At 37.1% G+C, this 24,604-nt stretch overlaps 1 long non-coding RNA gene across 6 annotated transcripts in view; it reads right to left on the bottom strand.

Moving 5' to 3' along the window:
• Window positions 1-209: 209 nt before the first annotated feature.
• LOC121360110 overlaps window positions 210-24,604 on the bottom strand; it is a 62,007-nt gene continuing 37,612 nt past the window's right edge. The window contains exons 4-9 of one of the 6 annotated variants that reach the window (XR_005956156.1): window positions 14,259-14,382; window positions 3,710-4,619; window positions 1,979-3,621; window positions 1,247-1,320; window positions 1,093-1,164; window positions 210-1,008 (exon numbers count right to left, since the gene is read on the bottom strand). This is a non-coding gene — a long non-coding RNA (uncharacterized LOC121360110). Of the gene's footprint in view, window positions 1,009-1,092; window positions 1,165-1,246; window positions 1,321-1,978; window positions 3,622-3,709; window positions 4,620-5,208; window positions 5,284-14,258; window positions 14,383-24,604 lie in introns of all 6 variants that reach the window. The other 5 variants (XR_005956158.1, XR_005956159.1, XR_005956157.1 and 2 more) reach the window with 5 other exon arrangements.

Below are 24,604 nucleotides of genomic sequence, written 5' to 3'. Positions count from 1 at the left end.
TAATGAGAAGAATGATATGAGTGATATGATGATATGCTGTGAGTTTTCCTGATTTTTGTAAGCAATTTCTGCTGCAGAGTTTTTGAGTTGCACTGAGTCTAAAGGCTGAACTTACCTTGGATGATTGTGTGAAGCGAGAAATGTCGACTGGTCCTTTTTTGTGGCTGACCAGGTTAATAAAGGGTTACAAAGAAATACGGACACAATTGTGAGCTTATTTACCATTTATTTTCTTATTGCAAAACTCAGAGTGTGACATAGGTACTCAGTTTACAGTAACTTTAAAATTTAACAGCTTTTCCATTATTATTTCTGGGTATACATTTCTTTACCATCTTTCAGATCCCTAAAAATAGCAAATGCAATAGTATTTGTGTTCTTAAAATCAGTTTAATGTAAAATTAATTTTTTTATATAAGATTTTTATCCATAACTCTTAAATTCCATTTGTTCCCAGTTGTATTTGTCATGACAAGTATAGAATAAACTTTTGAACTCTTCAACAATGCCTACTTAAATGGCAATTAAATCTTCTTTCCTCTTATGCCACAATCCTTAGGAGTGAACATACAGAGTTTCCTGTCCTGTTATTTTTTCTGCACACATAGTAAATAAGAATTTTCACATTTTCAATGGTACTGAACCCTGTGAGGACAATACTCCAGAAAAAGGCAGTGGGGTTTGTTTTTTTTTTTTTTTCTAGTCTGCTAAATTAAATACAATCAAAACCAAGCAAGCAAAAAGTGGATACCCCAAACAATTTTTCTGACCAGACAACTGTAGCTTATAAGAAGTGTTTGCTTCTCACTATTTCCTTCAGAGCTGCTGCTCCTCTCAACAGCAACTGTACAATGTGGGGCCACAGTTGCATTCATTGTTCAGTGAGCTTGTCCACATAGTTAAACCCACCGACAGCAATGAATGTTGATTGTGACCTTTTTGTAAAGCTTGGCAGGGTGAGGGAGAAACATCATATGATGGTTAGGTTGCTATCTTCGGTGTTAAGGCCTGAAAGCATGAAGTAAGGAGGAGGATGGTTAGCTGGAGGGTACAATCAACGGTCGATGGTTTTCACTTTAATTCCAAACTCACCGACAGCGTTGAATGTTCACTGAAGCAACCACTACAACAGAACTCCATTGACTTGACTGCATCCTCAAATGTCTGAAAGTAGGTGGGGAAAATCAAAATTCGCGCAGTGATTTTAATTTTACAGATGATGCAACTTCAATCATTTTTCTCTTACCGAAACAAACACCCTTCTCTGCTGATCATGTTTCAGTCTTTCTGCAAGGAGCTGGCAGTTTCCCAGGCTTCTTTCTATGAAAAGAAAATATGTTTCTGTTACTCAGGCTTTAAAAATAAAGGTTAGAGATCCAGGCACGAGTGGATTAATGTTGTCTGGTATTTCACAAGACTGAACTTCACAGTAAAACAAAACATGAGATCCCATAAATGAACAGAGCTGGCTAAGAGTTTTACAAATTAGTGTTGCCAATTAGAGATTGCTCAACTGAGCAAAATTTCTTCTATTGACATGGTTCAATCGGATTAAAATTTGTTTAAGATTGATGAAAAATAAATTTTCTTTAAAGAAGGCTTAATTTTTCAAAAAACTTCTCAGAGAGAGAAGGCCTTTTTTTCCTTACAAATTTTCACACATGCAGAACCTGTTGTGATAGTTTTCAGGAGGAAAAAAGGTGACTGTGTATCAAGGCTTGACCTATATTTATTTTAATTTCTTTTGTGTCAGCATGTTGTGCACATTCAGCTGATCACTACACAGCGAAGTCCTTATTCTTAAAAATTTCCACAGTAACACAGCACTTTTTCTTCATCTTCTGAGCTTTCCAACTCACTTGTTCCAATTATTAATAAAAATAAATAATACGTAAAAATTATGGTTGTAGGTTTTGTGTTGCAGAAGAGTTTTAGATGCTGGATAAGAAGCCAAAACATTATAATACAGAAATTTTACCTTATTTTCTTTTGTGAGCAGAGTTCTGATGCAGATGTTCTTGAAGCTCAGCTTGTCAGAATTTTTTTCTGCTAGGTCCACTTTTTAGTGTGCTGAAATTATGTGGCTGATTCATTGACTTACATGAATTGCTGTTTGTTTGTTTACCTTATCCTTTGGTTAGAGATGCCCTCTACTCTCTCCCATCCATTGTTATTTATAAGGCTTTAAAAATGTTTGAGGGTTTGTCTGTACTTGTGTTAAGGGAACCCACACTAAAGATCATCAGTGTGCTGCCTGAGCCTATTTTGTAAACAAACACTATGACAGGGACTTGGTCCTAACTGTTTCTGTCAACTAGTTGCTCTCTGTAGAGGTATTTGTTGCATAATTTAACTCAAATGTATTTTCCATCTAATACAACGAAAATAAAAAGTCATTAATATAGCCTACTGGAGAAGTAGACAGGAACAGAATCAACTATTAAGGTGGATTAGATGTGTTTTGTTTATGAAGGTCACTTTGATTATGAATATAGCTAAATCAAATACATTTTAATTTAATGTGGCAGCCCACCTTTCTTTCCCAATACAGCAGCACAGGATATTTGCTGCCAATACTTTAGCTGTGATTATTTTTATTTCTCCATTTATTTGTACTGCAATTTCCAAGGTTTAATTCCATGGATGTTAGGAGAAGACCTCTGCACACTGGCATGAGTGATGAGAGAATAAGGCTCTCCAACTCAGTCTTATGTGCATCTGTTCAACATTGTTCTAGCCAAATGAATTAACTTTATGTTTTAGGTTGCTCATGTTTAAGATCTGCCCTATTATAAGCTTGTTTTCTGTACGCCATTTCTTTCAGTACTCATTCCTATGCCCTTATTCCCTGCTTCCATCTGTCACTTCATATTTCAGTGTGGAGGCTTGCCTGGCTGATATCTGGCAATGGGGATGGGGTGCAGGGGAAGGAGAGGAGAGTTTGTGGCTGGGTGGATTACATCTTCGAAGGAATTACTTTCACAGGTTGTTACTAATGCCTCCCCACCCCCCATCATGGAAAACATCAGTATTTCCTTGGTCACCTAGCCGTGGAAATGGGCTGAAACTTCTAAGTAGGAAAGGTATTTCTGGGTTCCAGCCCTGATTCCTGATGTGTGCAGGTTATGCAGGGTAAATATGCTTTCATCTTCTTTCATCTGGTTTTCATTTTTTTTTAAATCCCTTATTGGGCTTAGCTAGCTGTTACAAATGCCAGCTTTATTTTAAATTTTATTTCAGATCTGCAGGCTTATGTGAGCATTCAGATTGGATGTATTTTTTTTTTTTTTATTTAAGGTTAGTAGGTCATAAATAAACCAAAGCACTTTCCTTGCTTTGAGCAATAGGGTCATGATGTACATGAAATATCGCTTTAAAAAAACTGCAACCTAACGTGAATTGACAGAGGTACATGAGGAAGTAGTTCATCGTGTTGCTGCAAAGGCCATAGGGATTTGGACTGCTGGAGCTGCCTGTCTTAGGAATAGATTAGATATCTTGTCTGATGACCTGTACTTAATTTAAGTGACTGCCTTTGCAAGTCCTTCCAGAGGGCAACTGTGTGAAGTAGAGCATCTCATCTTCAGTCTTCAGTCCTTTTCCTCCTCTTGATGGCCTGACCTAAATTGAAGATATGGTTGTTGTGCTTGCACAAATAGGCAATTATTTCAATACTATGTGAACTGCATCTTCAGTTCTAATTAATTACCTTTTCCATTTTGACCTTGCTATGTTGAATCAAAGACCAACATTCCAACTTCATTGTAGTGGTTAATACTGGGAAGCTGTTATACAATGCACTCATGTTAACAACTGCCTTATGTGAAACAGAGGCAAAAACTCCCTCTTCCTGCTTAGAAATGGTGGTGCTGTCAAGTAGTACTCTGCCCTGCTTATTGCCCCACCTTTTCCTTTCTTCCTCCTCTCTTGCCCACACATATGCTCGATGAGATATGAAAGATGTCAGCCAGATCAAATTCTGGCTTCCAGGCCACTTGAAACAGCTGCCTTAGAACTGTTACCAATCTTTCTGCTGGTACAGCAGGGAGATTGCTTAGGAACAAATACTTAGGTGAATACACAGAACTCAGGCTTGGGGCACTTGTAGCTTTAGGTACTTTTTTCTAATATTGCATTAAAACAATCTATCCAGAATGTGTACTGCTGAAAGTACTATGTTAGCAAATTTATGAGGTAGGTACTTCACGTGGTTTACAGCATCATTTTTCTTTCGCTGACATGGAATTGTTTGTTAGTGGTAGGTGGAGTTAAAACTTTTTGAAGCCAAATATTTGTTTGTATAAAGGAAGACAACGGAACAGTGTTCGTACTGATACTGCAAAGTTATCTCATGGATGCAGTTGTTTGCTACTTCCACCTCCCACTTGCCCTCTCCCACAGTCTGTCAACAGACTTCCAGTTAAACACTCGGGGACAGGAAGAAATGCAATGTTGTGTGGATGTGTTTTTTTTAATTGTCTTGCAAAAGTCAATTCCATTGGCAGCGTCTAAAAATGGCAGTAGCACACTTGGGATCAGATTCTCAGCTAGAGTAAACTGACAGCTCCATTGACGTCAGTGGCATCTGGGTTTACACCAGCTGACACCTGGATGCTCATCTGGAAAAAAGTGAATTAGAATGATCAGTTATTGGTTCTTATATTTTCAATTTTTTGTGTTGTGTTCATCTTTTTTATTAAACCTTTGTAAAATGACAAATTTTCATGTTGCATTGACATTTTACTTTCAATAAATCAGCAGTAATACTAAATCTCAGTAAGTATTGACACTGTTGTGCTTCCACTGAAAGGAATTAAATCCAGTTGACTGTAGTTTTTAGAAATTCAATTTGTTCTTAGATGACTTTGAGTTATATGCTGAAAGTAAAAAATCTGTGCAGCTATCAAAAGGACAAAATGAAAAGTATTTGTTTCTTCTGTGATCTAAAAAACTGCAAGGACAGAATCAAATAACAATCACCGTAATCTAAGACTCACTGTGTTCTACAGACAGTAACTGCAGTTGTTTCTGCAGTGTGTTGGAGTGTAGCATCAGCTCCTAATTACTGATGCAGTAAATCTAAAGCTAATGTTTTTCAAGAAATCCAACCACACAATCACCATGTTTTCATGTTGCCTTAGACCTATGGAAACATCCCTGTTAACCTCTGCTGGGGAAAAAAAAAAAAAGTTTGAGGGAGTATTTCACCATTTTCTGGAGTACAGCCATCTCTGGGGAAGAGTAGCAGCTGCATAACATCTTGAAGCACTAGTGCATGGCAACCTGAGACAGGAGCAAAAAATTGTGATTGCTGTGTTTAAATTCTGTATTCTACAAGGCTGCTTTTTTGTACATTCCTGGTTTTTGCTCATAGAAAAAGAGGGTGGAAAAACAGAAAACGGTTTGAGGTGAAATATTGTCCAGAAAACTGGTTTTTAAACTAAATCAAAACTTGTTTAACGTGCACAGCCATCACAGAGTGATCTGAAGTTCACTCAGTCTTATCAGAGTTCTGATGGCCCAGAAACTGACATCTCCAAACATGCTGCTTTGTGTGTTTGTAGGCTTTGACTAAGTTTTTGGGTTAGTTTGCTGTCCAAAAATTGACTGTGCTCTTGAAATGAAACCCATCAGCTAATATTACATGTTTACAACACAGGCTATGAGGTGGGATACTGATTAGCCAAGCTAATTTAGGAACAGAACAAATGTGAGGAGCAGTAGTGATATTAGCTCAATCAGATATTTGATTGCGCTTCCAGAAATAATTTAATTGCAGAGCTCAAAACCATGCTTTACCCATTAGAATTATACCTGATTAGTATTTTGTTACATCTTGATACTGAAGAAACTTCCAAGCCCATATTTAATGTGAAAGTACACACAGTAATATTGGCTTTTTGCTTACCGTTTAGATTTATTGCATCTTAATCAATATAAATTGTTACTCTTATTTAACAAATCATAGTTACATTCATGTTCTAAAAGGACTTTTATATCTGCCTGTTTGAGCCAAACTGCAATTTATTACTTCATGTTGTTAGTCCTGTTTGACATTGTAAGCACTTTTCCAGCATACAGGATCCAGGCCCTGGCTCTATGAGATTTGCTTTTTATTTAAAGCCAAGAAATTGGTAAATAAATTCTAATACTGCCTACAACTTCCCAGTCTTATGGATCACAATTCTCTACTCTTTGTTACTGGAACACATTACTATTTATGGAAGATATGCACATATTTCAGTGTCCATAAATCATATGCAAACATCTGTTCTTTAGATCAGTAGATGGAGTATAGTAACTGGTTCTTACATTAATAGCCATGAAGTAATGCTCACCTATTGATGTTAAACTTTAATATTTTAGCAAATATTTCAGTAATTGAACATTTCAGGCAATATTAATCAAAACAGTAGAAATTGCAAGCATAGTCTGGCACAGAGTTAATTCTATATAGCCTGTACCTGAAAAATGCCAAGTTAAAGTTGTAAGAGAGAGGGTAAATATTCGCAGCAACATGATCAACCTGGCTAAAACACAAAAGGTTCTGTTAGTAATTCTCTCTGCACTCATTGCTGCCTTTGAAGAGAATTTCTTCCCCTCCCCCTTCCTGTGATAGCTTTAAACAGGCACCCTTTTCTTATTTGATGAATCTGGATTGTGTGTAGTGGTCTACATTGTTGTCTTAGCAGTATGATCTATTTCCCACGTGATTCTGCAGGCAAGGTTCTAAGGCAAATAACTGTGAAGCTGTGCTCTGAAAACATATGGTGTGTGTGGAAACCAGGGCTGTGTAAGAGGTGGGAAAGACATTATTGTAGGATAGGATGGGGACAGGATGGAAAGGCAGAGCATAAGAGTTTTCTTATTCTGTCTTCAATCTCAGTGTTAGGATTTTTGGATAAATTGATTTCAGTTGTAAAGAGAAGAATCTTCAGCATCTATCCTGTTTAGCATTTATGTCAAGCCTTTATTTGGTTGTCATATATACTGTGGGTACATTGGTTGTTTTTCAACGTCTCCTTTGTGTTGGTATTCTTTTTCAGGAACAGAGACTTGATACTTTGAGACAAACTATATAAATGTCAGCATAGTTGAATTTTCATAGGAAGAACATAGGTATAAAAATGAAGAGCAAAAACATTCTATATGTTTAGAAGTTAAGTCCTACTGTAGTCAGCCACAAGACACAAGACTGTAGTTCTTTTTCCACAGAAAATGGACCTATTTGCTTTTAAGTTGCCTACTAATCTTCTTGATATATAAACTCCTAAACTGCTTCAGAACCCCCTTTTGGGATATCTGGAGTACTTCAGTACCGTTTGCATGTTGTCTTCTATATTCTTCACAGTGAATATGTGAAATAGATACATTTAGACAAACATGCTTGTGGGCTTTCAAAACATTTTGTTTCATTTTTGCTCCTTATTTTAAAAATAATTTTCTAGAATTTGCTATAAAAGGTGCTGTGAGTGTAGGTTAGCTTAAGAGATCGTCTATGTGTCCATCTCACTGCCAGCACAGAGTGTGATAGCAATTGGCTTTGATATCCCATCCCCCTCTTCATTCTGTGTTGCCATAGGAATGGTCTGCGAGAATTACCAAATTCAAATAATTATGGTCCTGCTGCACAAAGTTTCTTTTGATCAAGAGCAAGTCATTTGAACCCTGATGTTTAGTGGGTAATACTTACAGCCTCATAAAAGTGTAGTGATGGCCGATATCTCATAGTGCTTTGAACATGTGAAGTGCTATATAAACAATATAGGGCTATTGCACACAACTCAAGCTATTAGCATGTGAGGCACAGTGCCCCAGGCCCTCGGAGGGGAAGTCACGTCTTCACTGGAAAAGAGGCACCTTTTTGGGATTTGTCTGCTTCCAGATTAGGTATCAGGAGCTCTCGAGGTAGCACAGAGATATGAAAGGCTTGTTTTTTCAAATACTGTGTCTACTACACTGCACTGGATTCTAACAATTAGAACTGTGATTCTAAAAATGTGCGGATGGTAAATCATTGCCTGGTTGCATTATTTCCTTTGATGTAATTGTATTTTGGCATTTCTGCTTTTTTTTTTTTCCTTTGTGAAATTTCTGCATGCTAATCTATTTCTTACTAACATCCTTGGTATTCCTAATGTGTAATTTGAAACAGATGAGAAATTATGCTTCATCTTTATTCCCATAAATATCACCTTACTTTACAGAATTTAGACCACAAATGCAATTTGAGAATGTGTAGAGCACTCCATGAGTGTTGGTGTGTACATGTTGGTGAAGTCTTGTTCTTAGCGTAGTAATTCAAGTTAAGAAAGTAGGGCAGGGTTATTTGCTACACAGCTGATGTTAGGGCCTGTTAGAGCTGAAGGTACTGCTCAGATGGGAACAGTTTTCCTAGGATTGACGGAATTGCCTGATTTGCTTTGTTTTGACTCTTTTCCATGTTTTGCACACTGTGATAAGCAAGGGCTTCTGCTTAGGACCCACAAGAGACCTCTATCCTTACAATCACTACAACACGAAGTCTGGGGCAGTAGAAAGCTCATGACTATCTTCAGGGAAAGAGGAAATTCCTTGAAGTCTTTTTGTGCCAGTCATTGCTCCACTTTAAAAACAAAGCAATTCTTGGTCAGAGTTGGCAAAACATTCTTTTTGCTTTTTGATGGTGTAACTTCTTTTCACCAGTAGAGACTATGCTAAAGGATTGCATTTTTCTGTTGCTTGTTGTGTGGCTTTTTTAATGTCTCAGGCTAAGCTCTTAGGCATGTTAAATGATGTAAACAAGTTTTGGATTTTTGTTACTGTTATCTAGGAGCAGCCATTCAAAACAAATATGCTATTGACTCAACTCTAAAAAGCTCTGAACACAGAATAAGCTCAGACTTTGAAGGACTGGGCACACAGTTTAAATATTTAGCATAGCAAAACCCATTGCAGTACAATTACTTGTACAGGATCCAATGATTTACAGCACAAATGCGAAGCATAATCCCATGTATTCAGGGAGCAAATGCCTAGTTAGTTTACTGTTTTCTGGTGGCTTTTGTTTATCAAGACCGACACACACAAACATAAAATATCTTTTACAGCTCTGGGAGAGGCTTTTTTAAGTAATACATATTCTTCTAAAGAAATAAATAGATACGAATTACCAGAACTGTTCTAAAGGCCTTATCTTTATTATTGAAAAATGGCATAGCCTTTAATGGTTTGTAATCTGCCTGTGTTTTTGTGGCTTTCTCAACATCCTCCTCCTTGTTCTTGTTGAGCTCAGCTACCCTTTGAAAAGCTTTTTGCTCCAGTGACCACTTTAAACTTTCTATTGACAGAATAAAGCTGGACTCCTAATTTATTTTTCCAACAGAAGGTGTGAGTTGAAAGTGGTCATTGGCCCAAAAACCTATCGTGAAGACAAAGTTGATTTTAGCAGGAAGGGGGACTGATGTCTGGTTTCCTTTTCTCTGTCTTTCAATTCCCACCCCCAGAGTCCCAAGTAAACTGCAGTTCCTACATCTTTCCCTGAACTCTCCCTTTTTCAACCTCACACCAGCAAGGTTTCCCTTTTCTGCAGCAAGGAAAGGTAGGCCAGGAAATTGTATTTGAGTCCTCAGCTCAAACTGGTTTGTGAATCCAAATTCTGTCTTTTAAGACTGTGAGAAGACTCACTGGGAGATTGGCAATGAAATAAATGAGTGAATGGGATGAGAGAAAGCATGTACAGCCAAATAAGTTAATAAATTAAACAATTCTCTTTGCTTCATGTGCACTTATGTGTAGCTTAAAAATACATGCAAGCACACATGCAGGCAGTTTAATGAGAAAAAAGAAAGGGAAATATCTCTTTGTTTTGGAGATTTAAACAGATTGGTATATCTGTACCACCCAGAAGCTTCAAACATTATCAAAATGCTTTTTTCAACCACAGGGTCTTGCTTTTCTGCAGTACCCAACACATTTAAATACAAACTCTGAAATGAATTAGTAGGTTTAGGAGTAAGTGGATTTTACACAGTCAGACTTTTACAGAAAAAGTCTCAAGAGATCCCCTTTCACCACTGTGGTAACCACTCCTAATCACAAATCATAATCTGAACCATCATAGGTAATACTGGCTATTCTGAGGAGTTTTGTTTCTGCATCAATACCTCCCTGGATTTATAAACCATTCTTGTGTCCGTACTTGCCTCTTTCCTGCTAAAGGTAATCAGGGAGCTTGAGACTCACAGATTACATTTTCTGTGCTGTTCAATGGTGTTCTATCTGTATTTTTATTTAGAAATATCTGGATGAAATTCCATTTGGAGGGAAGTTCCATCCCTTAACCCCTATACTCCGAACACCTAAAGCAGAGACATGGCGCTGGCTGTTAGCAGATAGGGTGAAATTCACTCTTACTGAATATGACCCAGGTGCTAAAAAGCTATAGCTGAAAGTGCTGGGTTAAAAGCACAAGTCAGCTAGGTGCATAAATATTACATGGCTGTATCTTTAATGGTTCCTGTCATAGGCTTGCTTTTGTTTAAAGATTTCCATAACCCTGCTGATTTATTGCATCTTTTCTAGAAGTATGCTGTTAGCAGGAAACTCAGTTGAAGCACTTTCAATCATGTTGGAGGATCATTATACTTTCACTTGAATAACTAATTAGTTGCAAGAAATTAACCACTGCTGTTTAGCACAAAAACACTTTCAAGAAGGGCTTTCATTTTTGTTGTGGAAAATGACCTCAGGCACTTGAGGAGGTGGGGCAGAAAGGAGAAATAATGATCCTGCTGTCTTTTAATATAACTTTTGTTTTCAATTCCAGCCAATAACTAGCAGGCAGCATAGCTTGGACTTTGGATAAATGTGTTCTGATCTTTCTGATCCCATGGATCTGACAGCTGACCTCAACCTATTGCTTGAGACTGGTTTAAGGTTCCAAAAGCTGTCACTGAAGGCTTGGAGATGGAGTACAAGACTGAGGAAGAACTAAATTAGTAAATAGGATGGAAGGAAGAATAGAATATGAGCAAAGAAAGATACAACCAGTGTCACGTTTCTGAAACTTAATTTTCTTGTTGTGAAATGTAGATTTTTTTTTTTTCTTGGCACATGAGGGTCCCTGTCTTGAGCTCAGTATTATTGTCACGTGGTGTTCACAGCACTACTAATCTAATGTCAAACACAATGAGGTGAGGAAGGAGAACAAACAGCTCAAATACTTAGTGATTCACCATACTTCTGCAGTAAAAACTGGGAGGAATTTGAAGACAAATGATTTCTGAGATCTAGATTCTTCTCTAATGTAATATTGATTTAACAAGCCAATAAAAGTAGCAGATCCTAGACACTTTTTTGTCTACAACTGAAATTTTGCCTGTTATTGGAGAAATATATATATAAAATTGATCTTAATTTATAAGATAAAAGCACAATAGGATGCACATAAAAATCAGTTTCCTTCTTTCAGTCTTCTCCTCTCTCTAGGAGGAGAATTCTACAGATACTTGATAAAAACAAGAAGTGTTGGCCAGTAAGGTGAGGACAAGGGAGAAAGGTGCAGTTTATTGGTATTTTTTGCTCTCTTCTTCCTTTTCTCTAAGCACACTTGCAAGATTAGAAAGTTGTCTTTGATATGTGTATCTGAGATGTGATATGAAAATGCTGGGAATTATTCAGCGCCAAAAGGGAGTGGGCTGCTCATGACAAACTCCACCTGAATATAAAATATAATGGTTCCTGTAATGCTTTTAGCACTTTAACTGTCTCCTCTGTTCTTCGCCTTCTTTTCCATCTTTAAGCACCTATTTTGGGTATTTTAATTTCAGGATTAAAATCTCATTCAGCTCTTTATGATTATATTGGATGACCTGCATAATGTGTCTTCTGAAAATATTTATATAAATGTAGTACATTCTAGTGGCTATGGGTTTAGTTTTTTGTTTTGTTTTCTGGGTTTTTTTTTTGTTTTGGTTTTGTTTGTTTTGGGATTGGTTTTTATTTGTTTTTTTTTTTGTTTTTTTGGCTAAATTTGCAACATTTTGGTATATGAGAATGCAGGAGCCAGAGGTTTGCATATGTGCATATCAGGAAATCTAACTTTTTGCTTTCTAGAGAATTCCCTAATAGACTTTTTAAAACAATGCATTACCCTGAAATTGCATGCAGAGAATTTCAAAAGGACCAAGGGATTTAAAAAATTATCCTTCCTTGACACTCAGGGGAATTGCTTCTGAAAATCCCAGTGCTTTTCTTTTGTACATCACTGAAGACTGAAATCTGAGTGTAGGAATATCACAGAAATCTGTTAAATTCCTTGCAGTTGGCCTCTCGGGTGAACAGCGTGCAATAGCCCAAGATACTTTAGTTCTAGACATGGTGAGAGTGTGGTGCTAACACCAAAGCTGTGGGTTCAATCCCCTGTGGGTTGTTCACTCAAATGGGACTTGATGATGCTTGTGGGTCCCTTCCAACCCAGAATATTCTGAGATGTAAAAACTCATTCTTTGTAGTAATCACAGTTGAATAACATAGAACTCAATATAAACCCATTAAGAGACATCCAAGTCAGATGTTAATGACATATGTCTCAATTTCCCTTTCCCCTCTATGAGCATGTTCTCTGCTTTGCTCTCATTATCTCATTTTGCTTTGCTTGCTCTTTCATTGTGATCTGTAACTGTTCAGTGAGTACAAAGTGTCTTCAAATAACGGGTGCTGACTTTGAGGGTAGTTTCAAATTTTGGTTTAGACTTCTGCCTGTGGTTCTGATTGGGTGTATTTGAGTTCTTAGATCTAAATCTTGAAATTCCTTTCCACTTAGATACTCTTATTCATGCCACACCAAATACTGGCTTATTAATCTTCAGTCATCACATGTCCCTTTGTCATGAAAAATATATGGTCCTTCTTAGTCTTGTATAACCAAAAGTATTGGAAAATGTGGAGTCTAAAAAACCAGCATACCTAGGGAGAAGAGTACATAAGACTTCTTTAAATAAAAAACCTTTGAAATACATTGAAACACACACTATGTGTGTGCCTCTCTTGCATTTACACTTCAGTTATTCAATGATAACACATAACCAGAGGTGATCATGAATGAATCGACAGCAGAATAGCCCTAGACCTCTTTACTGAGAAACTGCCTTAACTAAATACGTTATGACCCTGAGAGAAATATTACTTTAAGTGGATTATAGGAAAAAGCATGTAACTGTGTTCCATTTTTTTCCATCTAGTATTACTTCCATCTTATGTATTACTTGTGTGTAAATGTAGCTAATTTTCTATTTTCAGTAGCTGTGGTCACACACAATTGAAAAGACGAGGTGAGAGGGTGGGTTGGGCTTGTAATGCGTTTGAGAATCCCTGCTTTTATTGGGCCTATGCCGAGTAAACCAAATGTGTAGGGATTAGCTCCTAAAGCACATTGCAGGTGATTTCAGGCAAATGGAAAGAAAGTTACACTTGGGAATTGGAGAGAAGTTCTGAATTGCAAAGACTCTGCTTGCTGGTCTGGTATAGATCAGAAAGATTTTTTTTCTTTTGCCCCCCTTTTCTCTGCCATTTTCTCCTCTGCTGAGGATATAAACCAACTTTATTTGTCTTCCTTTGTAGTTTACCAATGTGTGAGTCTGTAAACATGTCCTCATGCTGACAAGTAAATGTTTTTCTGGAAAATTTTACAGAGCACAAGCATCCAAAGGCTGTATATCTCATCATTTAACAAATTTTGACGTTCAGCACAAAACATGTCTGCTTTTCTCAAATGGTCAGCAGTTCTCTGTACAGAGCTGGTGGTGGGGGATTGAAGTTTTCAGTGTTCAAAACCCCTTAAGTGCAGTGAATGAATATAAATCCACTGTCTTATAGTTACAAATAACCATTGGAATTTTGCAGTTCCTGAGTGGAACTAGGAATAGGCCCACTGGTCAAAACAAATCTGTTCTTTTCAGATTATACCATATTTCATGAAAATGAACAATTAATAGTCTTGCTTGCATTATAGCTTCTTTTTGTCTAGTACTTTCATATACGTTACAGATATTTGGCAGAGTTGCACAGTCAGAAGCTGAATGATAAACAGAGTCTGCATTCTCTTGGTTTGGTATTCTGCCCAGGATTTTTACCTCACCATCTTTATTTGGAGAAAAAAAAATTAGTAGGTCTTAAGCCCCAAAACTACTTTATTTCTTATTCTTTCTTGTGCTGTCTTGAGCATTTGTATAGCACTAGTATCAGTTATTCAATCAGTGTCTTTGAAAAGCACCTACCAGGCTGCCAGATTCCTGTTGCAGAGAAGCTAGATGGTGCCAGAAATCAGTCACTCTGCTAAATATTGCTGCTGGCTCCACTCCCTGTCTCTCAGAGTCTGTAGAAGTCTAATCTTCTGTTCTTCTGTGAAAAGATGGCAGGATGTAAAAATGCCATGTGAAGTTGCTGTTATGTAACAAATGTTTTGCTATCCTGCATGGTTAATGAGTTAAACTGGTCTCTGGTCTTAAAGTGTGGGTATCTTCTGTTACATGGAATGCTTTTATGTTCAGCTGATGTGGTATTTGTCATTTAGTTCTTCACTTGCCAGCCCTTTGGCTCTGTGAATTTAGAAATTCCTCTGTTTTAAAGAACTGGCTTGCTTGCAGTCAAGTCTAAGCAAGGCAGATATCACACTGCCTTGCACATGCACAGAACACCACCCAGCTGAGCTCCTATAGAGCAGTTCAGCTACCCCCAGCATTCACCACCCAGATGATGCTTGTGCACAGTTGCCATGCTGAAAATCAAAATGGTGTAATACTAAAACTAAACTCAGAAAAACTAATGCTGATGGTAAATGTGCAAAGAAATTTGTTCATAATTGTGAATGTATCTTCATGGCATTTCCAGTTTTTATAGAATCCAGGGACCATTCTGAAAATGCTAAGAGCCATTTGTTTGTATAAGAAGAAATAGAATTAATTTTTCAATCACACTTAGGATATGCAGATAGTTTTTAGTAGGCATTTAAAACAATCATAACAAAATTAGCCTACTGTAAGACTGATCAAGCTCCTGTATTTCTGTTAAATGTGTTCCACAGCTGGGTTAAGGTGCTTAATTAGCACGCAGTACCAAAATAAAAAATCTGAGTACTTAAAACAGCCCATTCAGTGCTTGTTTCACCATGGAGGAGCCCAAAGCCACTGGCTACAACATATCTGCCAGACATTTTCTCTGTTGCTTGGGCCAGGCTGGAGCTGAGCCCCCCTCTGCAGAAGTGCCTCACTGGCCTCACTTCAGCGTGTCAGTGTGTGCCATTCCCTTTCCTTCTGCTTTCTGCTCCTCTGAGCAGGCATCAGAGCAAATCCTAAACATGAGGGGAAATGGTGTCTCGATTACCAGGTGTATTCTCTATTGCCAAATAAATGTTTAAATTGCTCTTTGCTTCTTGAAGAAACATTTGGGAGCATCCCTCAATCACAGTATCTTGTTGTAGCAGGGGTGGGTTTAGGTTTGAAATCCCAGGTCTGTGCCCTGGGTGGGTAGGTGGTTTTTTCAGAGAGAGGCAGTACAAGTGCCTGCTCCTTTGTCAGTTGGCAGAGAACGGTTTTCAGGTCCAAATTCCAGGAGAGAGTTTCTGGCCATATTGTTATAAGACCAGCAAAGGTTTAAACGCTGCAGTTCTAGACCTGTGGCTCTCATTATTCCCCCAAATAGTTTAGGAGGACTATCTTCAACCTGCTGGCTTCTGAGTGTATTTTTCTGTGTGCAGGTCTTTAGGCAGCTCCATGTATTGCCTAGATATAAATCTCTATGGATATTTTGGGTATCGATGCTTGGAAGAGAACTGCAGCGTTTAGCTGATCTGTGAGTTCAGACCTTTGGTTGCTCTAACCTATTTCCAGGACTCTTCCCCTTTGCCTTCTAATTAGGAAATGGCTGCAGTGATTGTGAGTTGACTCCTCTTGTCCTTAACTAGGAAGTTAATGTGTTCTTTGCTGGGTGTTGTGCTTTCTTCATAGGTCTAAGTTGATATTGCTCCTTCTGCTGAAGTGACAGCTCCTGGGTGATGTGTGACACTGCACAGCCAAGAAACCTGCACACAGGATGTGTTTTCTCCAGCACCACAGTTTTCCAGGAAGAGGTTTAGCAGGTAAACCAGAGCCCCAAAGTCTGTTTCCATTATCAAAATGCTTAGTTTCAACTGCTAATTCTGGAAATATAAAGGCATGAGCCCAGTATTTATGCATATAACTTTGATAGCTGAAAATGTTAGCATATGAATTTGAAGGTCTGAAAAGAGTTTTTATAATGCAAATTAACTTTTTGCTAAATCTCACACTGAAAGGTAAACCTGAGACTATAAAAGAAAATAATATTTATATGTAGCAAACTGTAGGGTTTATTAATCTGTCAACAAGACAGACAAAAACATAAGGCTTGTTGTATCTTACAAGTTTTTTTTTGGAGATAAAGTGTTGGAAAACAGCTCTGAGAGAAATTTCTTGTTTAAAGATTATTAACATGGAGAATTACTAGTGGGATCAACCTATAACCTTTAAGGCAGCTGTTCCTCCTTTGATAACCTTTATTTTGGATGCTATAATTTACCTTCAATGTAAGAGTTTTAGCCTTTCCTATCTGCAAAGCTGAACCTTAACAAGTGCAGTTTTCTTCTACTCTGTGTATGCTAACTTGAGTTGGCCTAATAAAGGAGTACTTTCCTTTTCAGGTGGGGATTCCCTAAGGTATGTTCCTTTTAAATTGACTTTGAAAGAAGTGAACTGAGTTTTGAGCTTCCTTACTCATGTTTGACTGCTTTATTACTGAAACTTTATGCTGATTTTTGTTTATTGTTCAGAAGATCAGGTAATTGAAATTAATTCAGTTACTCTTCTCTAGATGCCTTTTGGGCATACTTGGAAAAACTACTTGTATAAATGTGCTTTAGTATGAATCTTGCTGACTTTCTTTTGATTTTTCATTTGTTACTTTGAGAGAAGGAGAACAAAGGTTGCTTATGTAAAATGAGAGCACAGAAACATAGCAAGCATGCCTATTCTTGTGAGAGGTGTGGTGTGTAATAGCTTATGATGAGGTGCATTTGAAGAGTTATTATGACTAAAAAGATGCTGTCTAATACACAGGTCTGGTAGAACTACTGCTTCTGCTGCTTCTGATTGTATTTTTTCCCTTTACTTTCCTGCTTCTCCTACCACTGCACTGCCGTTCTGCATTTTCCCTTCGTGAGGGAGGGAGTTTATAGGGGAAAACTAGCTGCCAACAGAAGCGTGCTTCCAGCTGGACTCTAAAGATAAAACTCAAAAATATGTTGCAGAAATGCACTGGAAAAAGGGAAATAATAGCCTTGGGAGCTCTCTCTGTTGTGAACTGTGGCAGCTGGACAATTGCATTGCAAGGGGTTATGTGTCTGTGGCTTATGACTAGTTGGTAATTATAAACTGAAGATAATTCAGTGCACTATTTATATAATTCCTTGTTAAAATTTTCATGGATGTTCACTTGTGATTCTGTTTAGGTTTGGCATTTTCATCATCCTGTATTTACATAGTTTCCTGCTTTTCTTATGTTTGGGAAAATTATGATCAGAAAGCTTTTCCTATATTAGGTAGTTTTTCAGGACCAGAATGCAAGCATAGATATTTCTGGGGGTTTGGAAAGTCTTTTTTCTTTTGGAGTTGGTTTTGGTTTCTTTGCTCTTCAAGTATTCTCTCCATGTTTTTCAACATAGGCACTTAATAACGAAAACTCATAATGTTTCATCTGCCAGGTATGTGATAGAAAATGTTTGTCCAAACCTGCAGCTTAAAAAGAGGTGTCTGGATGAACTCAGGAAAACAGTTCCCAGATTATGTGAATTCATGTTCACTCAAGAAGATATCTAATAATCTGATTTAAAAAATAATTAATTATTGAACTGATATGCAAACTCTTTCTACTGTGGTAGCTTAAATTTTACTCAAATTTATTTGATTTTCATAACATTAAATCTATAACAGTATTTAAAAATCATAGATATGGTAGACCTGCAGCAAGTTTCTCTACAGCCCTATGCATTTGAGTGATGGTGAGCAGTGAAAAGTGTGGACAGGAGGAATAGTTTCTACCTCCTTGTGTCCCCTTCAGTCCCATCACATGTCCCTGAACATAGGTGGTTGCTACTTGACTGTGCAAGGAAATGATTAAAGATGCCCAGCTGGATTTTTGTCTGTACAAATTAAGTATTCCAGGCAGCTGGGCTGTCGTTGTATGCAAGTTGGAATTAGAAGATGTAGTTGAAAGAGTTTATCTGGAGAAACCAAGGAAATGGCTGAAAAATTTGTAACTCATTAAATATTTTATCAGGAAATCCAAAATTTGGTCATCAAGAACATGACTGAGTGTAAACAGGCCTGAATAAAAGAGGGTCTTTGAGACACAATATAATAGATTTCTCTGGTGGTCAAGAGTGGAAAAGGATTTTTACAGTGTTAAATATTTTTTGTTTGTTTGCTGGACTTCGCAGAGCAAAAACTTTCTATCTAGTTGAGAGGAAAACCAAAATATTTTTGTATTGATTTTTGCAAAGGTTTATTTGTATCAGCACTCCACCAATAATATCTGCTAGAAAATATACTGACCTAAACATTTAATTTTGTGTTTTTCTAGACAAGTATTGAAGAATGCATGTATTCGAAAAGTAGTACACCCATTTCTTTGTGATTCATCCTAAATTGTATAATAAAATGGTGTTTTCCTTCAATTTAAAAGAAAAAAGATATGAGAACATATAACATGGTGTAAAATGGAATGCATTCAATCATTAATATCCCTGAAAAGCTTGGAAATATCTAGTCTAACATGGGACTTGTGATTTTGGAGAGGGAATGCAGAGGGTACTGATCATTCTCACTTGGTTTCTGTTCAAATGTGTTCAAACCTTTCCTATTCTCTCAGTGAATTTCCTGTTGCCTTATCAATAGGACAAATCAGTAAGTCTAAAAATGGACCTGATATCCCAATTTGGAGCATGGGGTAGAGTAAAAGGTACTCTACTTTTTTCCAAGTAAGTGCTTTCATTCTATACCTGCAACACGGATTACAGCCAGCTGATTTTGAGTAGGAATGAAATGTTTGCCAGGCAATGCCACGTCTTTTGAAAAGATGTCTGAAGAGAATATCTGGTATTTTAACCCTTATTTAAAGGTCAGAGATCAAGTTTACTGAATCAGCTAAAGGAGGCAAACTATACAGAAGATCTCCAGTTTCTGAGAATTAAAACTGAGTATTTTTTAATAGATTCTTTTGGGGGGATTGCCACATTCCAAAACTTATATAGAGTGAGTTGTTCCAGGGCTAGCTCTGGGCTAAACAGTGTCTTCAAAGTAGGTTTTGAAAAGGGCCTGATGTTGCTTTACTTTCCTCTTAGTGAAGCTAAATGGAAATTTCTGTGCTGAGTTTAGGAAAGGATGATTACTTCTGTGCAAGGAAGATTTTCTGTTTGAATTGTCAGAACAAACCATCAGTACTTGGAATGAATCTAGTCTAGGTTGACTCCACCAACTCCTGAAGAGCCTTAGAGGCAGTTGTAGTGAATGGCATTAATTGATAAAAAATTAAATATTAGTGGGGCATTGATAAATGTGGTCAGATTAAAACAATTCCAAAACTGAAAGTATCTGCAAAGGATCATCCATATCAGGATTCAGTGATCATACCAAGTCACCTAATACACCATTATCTAGTGGTCTAGTCTAAACTGAGTGCATTTAGCAGCAGTTACCATGGGTAGTATCTGACATACCACAGCTGTTTCTTTTCACAAAGGAGAATACATGTCGCAAAGAATAGTTAAATGTTACAGCTAAAATGTGTATTTCTTCCAATTTAGTCATTGGCTAATATAAGGTCCTATGTACATTTTTTATCACATAAATATATAAAATTTTGCCTTGTGTTATTACTGGCATGTGAGGGGAAGCTGGTATCTTCCATCTTGCTGATGCTTCAGATTTGGACAAGTCACCCAGGCCAAGGCAAGGCCAGGTTTTCCTCAGGTTTGAGTAGCACACTGGACTAGATGGGGGACTGAGGTCCCTTCCAACCTCACTTGTGTCCAGAGTGTCTCTGTATCTGAATGATACTGAGCTTTCTGTTCTAAAGGTCAGGAATAGTCAATATATCCTTTTAACTACTGACACTTGAAAAAACCTCAAACATCCCCCAAATTAGGATCTTCCTATGTATGCATGACTTTCACCAATACCTGTAGTGGTGCAGCCTTTTGCTGTGGTTTGACTGTGAGACAGGATGAGTGAAAAGCTGGGTGGAGTTTTGTCATGCTTCCATAGTCCTCTGTCCAATGCCAAATCATTGTAACTTGGGATGATATTGAAAATGGAGTGTAGGAGGAGATAAATCACATCACACTGGGAGCGGGGGAAACAAAGAAGTAAAGAAGCCACATCACTAAGATGTTAAAAGTTTTCTCATTTAGAAAAAAGTAAAATAATTTCAAGATTTTGAAAGAAAATTGTAGGCCAGTTTGTCTTCCCCTGCTCAGCAGAAACAATTGTAAAAGTTTAGTTGAACTGTTAAATACATTCAGTTGCCCTAAATGTTCTTAGCAAGTTTAGAACATGCATGGAAGTTTTCATGAATTCCTGATATTTAACTTTTCTGAATTAAGACTATGCCTTTAAGAAGCAAAAATCAATACTGTTTTGCATATGGTATTAAAAATAAGCTGATACAGAATGAAACTAGCTGACTAACTTAATATTGTGCATTTTTTACTTTATGTGAATACTTTGAGAGTCTGAGTGCTTGAAATGATGAATTGCACATGCAGAAAGTAGGAAATCATGGAATCTTGGAGATTGTTCCATATATAAATACTTAATCTTAAGTGAAGTTGTCCAGCAGACCAGTTTATAGAAGCAGATGTCCCCCACACACCCTCAGGAGTTTTGTGACCTTGAAATAGCTTGCTTGAGGCTTTTGAGATTGAAAAAATTTTAAATGCTGGCTAAAATTCTGAATTTGGTACCTAGCTCTTCAGTAACTTGCTATGACCAATTTACCTTTTTATTAATATAATTTAGAAAAATTAATGTTTCATATTTAGTCATGCAATTGTTTAGAAATGTCAATATATTGTCTTTTAAGGGTCTGTCAAAGAATAAGTTGTTATTTAATCAATATTTGTCATTGTGAATAACTGTATGTAAAGGTCAATACATACTGTATTATGCTTCTGGGAAAGAGTATTTCAGTAAATATGAAATACTTCACTAAAAGTAAATACAGAAGATACATAATACTCAAAATTACTCAGGAGAAATGAGAAATCCCACCTGATGTAGTTTAGAAATTAGTTTGCTTTGAAGTATATTATTTCTGACTCCCTAGCCATAGCCTGTATTTTCATTTTAAGTTCTCCATGATATTTTTTAATCTGCCTCTGCACTATTTGTACGTCTAAAAATTTCATTGCTGTAAACAGGAGACTTGGATATGTGATGAATGAAGTGTTGCAGCTGCCTGAGTAAGAAATTTTTGTGGAGCTAAAGATAGACTTGTCTCTTGTATCTATTCTTTGGCAGAGAAAAAGGGTGATTGAAGAGAAGTAGAGTATATGAAAGCACAGCTAAAATGCAGACATGCTGACATTATAATACAGCATCTCGTCGGGTGATGTGGTGTTTTGACTACATGGCTACAGCAGGTCTATAATTTAAATGCCATTAATGGCACAGAAAACAATAGTGCGGAGACTGGAATACTGTAAAATCTCTGGGTCTGTACTTATAATGCAGATGAAATGACCCTTTGAACTTGTAATGCCAAATGTTGTCCAAAGTTACCATTCTTCCATGAGGAAAGCAGTTTGCTTCTGTGGTGTTTTATGTCTTCTTCTCCTAGCACAGACATTTTCTGTTTAGATTGCTTGGCTTGTGTCCCTACAAAAATCCCAGGCAAAGGGGGGCTGATTCTATTTTGCCTCACTCATGTCCTGTTCACACATTCAGTACAGAATTCACTATTGTCAATAGTAATGACTGTGTTTTCTTTGTGCTCGTTGTCTTTTGAATATGCTTCTTTATACTTTTCCTAAAGTCACACACAGCACTAGTTTCACCAGAAGCTCTTGGTGTTCAGCTGTAACAGAGTTACACATAGTCCTGTGACTGAACCCCGGCTATAATATCTCATTTGTTTCCACTTGGCTGTTGTAATGTTTTCTACCACTTACACTTCTTGTCCTTTCCCTTGCTCTCTTTCTTCCTTTTTCTTTCTTGCCCCCATTTCAAATTGTATCTGACTTAGTTTTAATTATTGAACTTAACTGTGTGTAAGTACATGTTTCTGTACCCTCACAGATGTCAAACATTTAATGCACCTTAGTGTAATGTTTGCTCTAATTATTTGCCAAATTGGAGTGAGTCTTTCCAGAAACAGTTCCTGATCTTTGAAAACCTTGCAAAATGTATACGATATGTTAATTGTGAAGCTTTTTTCAGAGCATATTTCAAAGGAGGAGAAGAAATGCTGTGTAAGTAAAACTTGTTTAAAGTGTTCCACCACTTCTAGCAGGAGACTGTTACAACAGTTGCATTATTTCTTTATCCTGATCGAATGCCTTTGTAAATATCACTTGGGCTTTTTTTCCCCCCTTTAAACTGGTTCACTGTGTGTGTAGGTCTGGTACTATACCATGTAAATACTTAGCTGTTTCCAATTTTGGCTAAGTGGATGAACTCTTGTCAAAATATTCATGCAGTGTTAACAAAACTTAAAGCCAACTTAATATTCCATGAACTATTACAAAATATTAAAAGCTGCTAAAGGCATAGGTATGGAGTTTCAACAAAGTTGTTTCTCTTTATAGTACAAGTCTCAAATTTGAAGTGTGGTAAATGTGGGTAGTTAGGTATGCCTTTCTTTTCTCACTTAAAAACAAATCATACCTAATATTCAAAGTGTATGGAGTAGACATGGATCTACTTAATACTGAAGGTAAATAGAATTGAAGAAGAATAATTAATTTATTCTTATTAATTTTGTATTAACTTAGAAACTTTGCATCTTAGCAGAAGTAATTTATTGGGCATTTTCTTTATCTAGTGTGTCTCAAGTGTATAGAAACAGGGTCTTTCAAGTCTGTGGTCATCAAAATGGCTTTCAACTAAACCTGTGCATTCATAGAACTCAGGTTCTTCCAAAATATTGATGCCAGTATGTGCAAAGAAGGAATCTTAGGAATGTTTTGGTCTTGGAAGGAATCTTGATTAGAATAGTCAATAAAATACTAAATGGTACAATTTGCCAACTGAAAGCAATTGTCTTTGTTTATTTCTTTCTCAGTGTAGTGGGTTCAGTGCTGGCCAGGTCCACTTGGTTTTTCCCTTAACCAAAAACCAAGCCATTTCAAACCACTGCACTCAATACTATTATTAAAGAAAGATTTCTTGTGGGCCACTATTCCTGGCTACTGCAATCAGTACTTCTCAGTTTTGTTTGAAGTGAAGTTAATAATTTGTCTTGCACTTGTTGCCACAAACTCTGAGGAGTAGCATGAAACCGAAGCAGAACTTGAGAGAAGTACGAGATAGCATTTACCCAAACTTGCTTTTAGTTAGATCAGAATAGGAATTAGTGAAATAACTCTCCTTAGTGACAGGTTTGGTAAAATCAGTCTTAGTTATCACACTGTTTTCCTACTTAGGAAATAATTTCTGAAATGAAAGGGAACTATTCACACTCAATGGGATTTAAATACAGAGTGAATCTGCACAATTTATCCGTATCAGAATAACACACTATGCACTTTGAAAATTTTTTCCTTATACCTTGTACACAAGTAATTTATTCAATACCAGAATGATTGTTAGTTTTTTCTGATCAGCCTCAAGTATATTTTATAACCTGAGCACAGTTCATTTCCTGATGTAGCAGTGCAGTCCCAGCTGCCCTCACAAGAGCAGAATTCCAGATGTTCCTGTTTTGCTCTATGGAGCGGTGCTGTAATTGTTGGACAGCAAGGATACAATTTGGCTCTGTGATAATGCTGTATCTGTAGAAATAATTTCACTGTGGCTGTAGGAATGTGTGTATACATTAGGAAGGAAATTATATTATGGATTTCAGTCTTTAAATGCATTCATATGGCCCAGGTGATTGCAAGAACCACTTGGATTTGAGAATATATTTATGACATTTGAAGTATCATGTAAGGAAGGAATTAGCCATTATCTAAAGCAGCATACATGGTAACAAAGCCAGACAGATTTGAACCTGTCACTCATTTAATAATTCACATTGGAAAAGGCACGTGAGATCATTGTGTCCAAGAGCAAACCTAACACTGCCAGGTCTACTACTTAAATCTTGTCCCAGAGCACCCACCATGTGTGCATGTCTTTTAAGTACCTCCAGGGATGGTGACTTCATCACTTCCCTGGGAACCCTTTTCCAATGCTTGACAGGCTTTTTGGTGGAGAATTTTTTTCTAATATCAAATCCAAATGGTCCCTGGTACAACTTGAGGCCATTCTCTTATCCTGTCACTCGTTACTTGGGAAAAAAGGACACTTGACACTCAGACATGCTTTGCTGCAGCCTCCTGTGAGGTAGTTAT

The sequence above is a fragment of the Pyrgilauda ruficollis genome, unplaced genomic scaffold (assembly GCF_017590135.1).
Source record: "Pyrgilauda ruficollis isolate IOZ18807 unplaced genomic scaffold, ASM1759013v1 scaffold49, whole genome shotgun sequence".
In the NCBI taxonomy this organism is placed as follows: Eukaryota; Metazoa; Chordata; class Aves; order Passeriformes; family Passeridae; genus Pyrgilauda; species Pyrgilauda ruficollis.
This window is presented reverse-complemented; position numbering and strand designations above follow the sequence as displayed.